This window comes from Chenopodium quinoa, unplaced genomic scaffold, assembly GCF_001683475.1.
Source record: "Chenopodium quinoa cultivar QQ74 unplaced genomic scaffold, ASM168347v1, whole genome shotgun sequence".
Taxonomy (NCBI): Eukaryota; Viridiplantae; Streptophyta; class Magnoliopsida; order Caryophyllales; family Amaranthaceae; genus Chenopodium; species Chenopodium quinoa.
In genome coordinates this window covers 1142237-1148157 of record NW_018744560.1, presented here as the reverse complement: position 1 = coordinate 1148157, position 5921 = coordinate 1142237, and the positions used below count along the sequence as shown (strand labels likewise).

General features: G+C 33.1%; 1 pseudogene; it reads right to left on the bottom strand.

Moving 5' to 3' along the window:
• Positions 1-3578: 3578 nt before the first annotated feature.
• LOC110699071 lies at positions 3579-5199 on the bottom strand (annotated as a pseudogene).
• Between the last annotated feature and the right edge of the window lie 722 nt (positions 5200-5921).

Here is a 5921-nt window from a genome sequence, read left to right as displayed (position 1 = left end):
GTTTGAGATGTTTTTTGAGTTGGTTTAGTTTGAATTTTTGATTATTGCTAATTATGATGATTTGTATGATAATGATGATAGAATTAGGTACTAACTCAAGCTATATTTATACTTGTAAAATTTAGGAAGATTGAATGAAGTTTCCTAAAATGGTTGGGAACAGCTAGTTAGGAAACTAATGTCAATTTGTAAGAAGCTTCCGTACTATTGTTTTAATGAGGGACAATTTAATTAAATAATTATGGATTTTATTAAGATATTATATGATGATTTTGTTGCTAACAAGGTTCGTTTTGTTATGGTGTATGCACGTGCACAAACATAATAGAGGAAAACTATTATTTGTACTCGTACAATTATTTAATTAATTAGTTAATAATTTTGAAAGATAGCTTTATATCAACTACCGACATTAGGTTGCCTAATTACATAATTAGTGTTCAAAATTTGTGATTATGTTTTGTTTGATTCATTTTCTATGTGATTCCAATATATATATAAAAAAGGGAGTTAGTGTGTTGACTTTAATTTGTTACAATCTTATCATATCATATATATGTGATCATTTGTTTGTTTTGCCACTCTTAAAGAATTCCTAAAAGAAACAATGAAAATAGTTGGTAATAAACTTACTTTTGTATGTTTTACCATTGTTAAATGATCAAGGTTTGTGATGGCCAAATAATCACCATGGCATTTCTAAAAGTTCGAACACTTGACCTCTTAGAAGAAAGGTTATTGTTTAACCATCTAGGCTAATTGTCAATCATACTTTAACCTTGCACAATAAATAATATTATAATATAAACTATTGAAGTCACATACATACAACATACAAACTATTAGATATTCTTAAAAATTAGCCGTTGCACAACTATAAAAGTACTAACTCGGGGCAACGTCCGGGCTACTCACTAGTTTAATTATTAAATTATGAACAATATTTGGAGATAAAGGAAGTAGAATATACGCTTGTCGGGTAAACTAGATACTCAATCTACTTGTTGCTTCATAAATCGTTAGATAATGATGGGATTAAAGCATCTCCTAATTATAATTAACAACAATAATGAGTGCATTGTACTTGGCACTTTTTATTTGGTCTTAAAGTAATGATAAAGTACAGCTAGATAAGGAATATGGATTTGTCATTTCATAGAGGACAAAATCGAATTGAAGTCAAGATCGACAGTGGTGAAATTGTGCTTAATAAAATAAGATTATTAGGAAAATGAGAGTTGTTAAGAAACTACCCAAAAATTGGATAGTTTAGCTGAGTGTCTGTATAAGTTCCTTTGGATTAAAAAAAAAAAAAAAAAAAAAAAAAGTGCAGAATATATAAACGTACTAACGTAGTAACGTACTTGAATATTTTATTGGCATTTGACAAAACAAAATTTTCTCTTTTTCTATTTGTTGCCCCATTGCATTTTTTGAGTTACTGTAAATTTATAAGTTTTGATCACAGAATTTTAATTTTTTTTTTTTTTTTTTTTTTTTTTTTTTGTGTGACAAAGATCACAGATTATTACTAATATATAAGAAATAATATATTGTGTGATATCTAGCTTGTTAGATTGGTTCAAACTTTTAATATCTATTTCTAATAATCATAATTTATAATTATTGGGTAAATACAGTTGAAATAATATTTATATTTTATAGAATGTATATATAGAGACAAACTGAATAAAAAAAAGGGGAATTTGCAAATTGCAGCCATTTAAAATTTGAATTTTGCAAATTGCAGCCATTAAAAAAAATTTGCAAATTGCAGCCTGATTCAACTTTTTCATCGGTTTACATGTCGAAAAAATAATGTTAGTGCCTCATTTTGCGTAATAAAAATGTATCAATTTATGGAAACTGTAAAAATGAGACATTTAGGTTATTTTTTTTGCTAATTCCGAGCTCAATTCGATTCCCTAAGAACTAAAATGACCTCTAAAACCTTAACCGAAGATTTTTCGACATGTAAACTAATGAAAAAGTTAAATTGAGCTGCAATTTACAATGGATCAAAGTTGAAGTAGTGTAAACATCACCATCGAGGAGAGTCAGGAGACAAGCAATTGAATAGAAAGGCTATGTGAGTAATGGCTATACAAAAATTGTAGTCACTATAATAGAAGTGATTATAGCCCTTTAATAATCATGTAGAATTAATCTATAATTATTTGGGAAATTAAGAGTAACTCGCAGCGCCTAATTGTGAAATCTACCACAATACCAGGGCCAAATCTAGAATATTATGGGAGCCTGTTCAAGTTTTTAGTGTTCAAAATTGGATTCTTAATTTTATAAGGGGATTAAAAATAGAAGACTCTAACACTACAAGAAAACAACAAAATTGCGACGAAAATAGTTCGTCGTAAACTATGTAAAATCCGTCGTAAAGTTGGTTTACGACGGAATTCCGTCGTAAATGGTTGTCGGAAAACCTTTTGTAGGAAAATGGCTAATTTACGACGGAAATTCCGTCGTAAACCAACTTTACGACGGAAATAAAATCGTCGGACTTGGAATTGGCCTTTCATGAATATCCGTCGCAAACTTCCGACGAAAAAAGTTCCGTCGCAAACCTTAGATTACGACGGAATTTTCCGTCGCAAGTTATTATTTACGACGGAAAATTCCGTCGTAAAAAAAATTTGCGAGGGAATTTTCCGTCGCAATTTATATTTTACGACGGAAAATTCCGTTGCAAATTTTAGTTTACGACGAAAAATTTCGTCGCAAATTGTAATTTACGACGGAAAATTCCGTCGCAAATTGTATTTTACGACGAAAAATTCCGTCGCAAATTCTAGTTTCCAGCCCGAAACTAATTTTGGTAATTTTCTGCATTTTCAAACCTGAATTTTTTTAATGATAAATCGACAAATAATATAATAATTATGTTTTAAAACTTTATATTGAGTCCTAAAATTGTTGTTTTAAAAAAATTAATTACCGACCTCCAAAATTAGGGTTATGGTTATGTACATATATATATGATAATTATGTCCTAGTACAAAAGATAGTCCACATTTTGGTATCTATACCAAACAAAAGGTAGGTTAGAGTGATTCTATGCTAGACTAAAGCTAAGTTACGCAATCGCCTGGAAACCCTGGCCTGCTCCACCACCACCCGGGTCGTTCCTAGGGTCTCGATGCTGAGGATGAATGGTGGAACATGAGTCGTTGTTTTTGAGACGACTCATCATCTCATCGAAACTCTCCTTGTATCTTCTCTCCATTTATGCCATTCGGGCTTCCATTTGAGTTTGGAGAGTTTGCACCCTATGTTCCATCTGGTCTTCTGAATCCCCTGACTCCTTGTTTCTTCGAGCTTCTTCTGGTAGGTGTCCTACAAAATATTGAAGATAAAAAAAAAAATTGTTAAAAATACAACCAACAATATGGAGTTATATCGCATACTTTTAGGTGCCTATGGATAGAAATTAAGAAAATTAAGCACATAAGTCAATTTTCAACCCTCACTCATCCAAAATCATCCAAATTTGGGCTATATCGCTAAAACCATGCCTATTTTCTAAGTTTTCAAGCAAATGGACTCGTTATTTCTTCTAAAATTCCAATATCAATTGCTTTTAAGTGCCTAAGGATAGAAATTAAGAGAAATAAGCACATATGTCAATTTTCAACCCTCACTCCTCCATAGATTATAATGAACTAAAGTAATCTAACATACATCATATTAAACAAAACAAAAAAGTAAACTAAACTAAACTTGATATCTTCACCCCACCATAGATATCTTCACCCCAAGCACTTAGTGTTCGTTCACTTATACAAAAAAGTATGTGCTTATTAGATTAAACTAAACTAAACTTGATATCTTCACCCCACAAAAAAGTAAACTAAACTAAACCAAATCAAAGCCACTTATACACTTAGTGTTCGTTCTTCGAACTTGGGTTGTAAGCCAATGCAATGTCTCATTAACCAATACTCCTCTACCACCCAAATATATCGAAAACTCATCTTATCAAACGCTCCGATTTTCTTCCAATCATTAGACCTTAATGAATAATTATACACAAAATTCTTATAACTCTTCCTCTGAAGACCACCAACCAACATCAAATAATCATTTTTACAAGAAACGAACCCAAACCCAAAAATCAATTTCCCTTGAAAATTCCCTAAAGGATCTGACACATGAAGAAACTGACCCATTATTGGATTATAAACACGAAAGTTATAGCCAAATTTACTAAAAGCAGTTCCACGCCCAAAACATACTAACCCATTACATGAACCAATTAAGAAAGTATTCACACCATTATCATCAAAATGAAGACTTTTAACCTTAATCAAACCCTTTCCATCATAATTATCATCTGGGTATCTATCATATGTAGAATAATTAAGAATGTAAAAATCATAAGCAGATTTAATAAACACACAATTTGAGGGCACAAAAGGGTTTGAAATAGTGCATTTGAGATGGGAATTGATGAAATTTTGGGGAGGAGATAATAAAATTCCATGTTTTTGAAACATATTTGAAGCGGGTTAAGGAATTTACCGGCAATCTTGGAAGGATTTCAGAAAAGATGAGTTCTTCAGGAAGTTCAACAGAATTTAGGGGTGATTGAAAGGGGTTATTTTGGGGTTTATTTTTTGTTTTCTTCAACATAATTTAGGGGAGGAGGCCGGAGGTCGAAGTCAGATTCGAATGAAAAAAAAAACAAAAAAAAAAAAAAACAAAAAAAAAAAAAAAACAGGTGTACACTGACCTGGTAAGGTGGCGACGGAGGCTCAACGACGGACACAAGCCGCCCCTTCAGCCGCCCTCTCTCTCCTTCTCCACCTCTTTTTCTTTCTCCTACTCGTCCTCTTTCTCTCTTACAATGTCGGCTCCGTTTGGGTCACCGACAGCGACAGTTGCGTGACGGAGGGCTGAGGTTTGGGTCACCGACGGCGGCGACTTCTCTTTCTCTCTCCTTCTCTTTCTTCTGTGCAACGACTCCAAAAATTCCCTCTCTCTTTCTCTCTCCTTCTCTTTCGTTCACCAAGGCGTCGCCGGAAAAACCAGGGCTGCCTCGTTCTTTCTTCTCTCTCCTTCTCTTTCTCTCTCTCCTGCCGCTGCTTCTCTTTCTCTCTCTGCATTTCTTTCCCCCTTTTTTTAGGTCAAGGATACAATTTTAATTTTCAAAAATGACAATGACTTTTACGACGGAAATAAATTCCGTCGTAAATATAAACTTACGACGGAATATTCCGTCGCAAATTACTTTACGACGGAATATTCCGTCGTAAGTTTATATTTACGACGGAATTTATTTCTGTCGTAAACTTTACGAGGGAAAAATGCCTCGTAACTGAAATTTTCCGTCGCTAAATTGCGACGAAATGTTTTTCGTCGTAAATATCCACCTTAACGACGGAAAAAAATGTCCGTCGTAAGTATTCCTTCGTAATTTAGCCTATTTCTAGTAGTGTAATATAAATTATCTGTAGTAGTCTAGTGAGATTCAAACTCTGATCACAAGAATATAAGGAACATGTTAATGAAGGAAATGTGTCCTCGACTCTCGTGCAATTACAAAATATAATATGGATCGTATTATGGAGATAATAAGTTCGTTTAGTTGGGTCGTCTTTACGTCTTGCTAGAGACCAATATTGATCATTGGGTTAAACTAATGCCAACTAAATGGATCCTATGAGGTCACACGTTATAGTGTTAGGTCGAACATGAATACCGAGTCCAAAAGTTGGGCTTAGTGAATGACTGGCCATAAGGAGTAAGATAGGAATAAGTCTTGCTCTAATTAGATAATATGATTATATATAATAAAGGGATTGGGGAAAAATAAAAACAGACGTTCATCTCTCAAAAAGAAACAACTTAATATTTTTCCCCTCCTCTCTCTCTACAACCGGTTAGAAGTTCTCCATAGAAGAGAT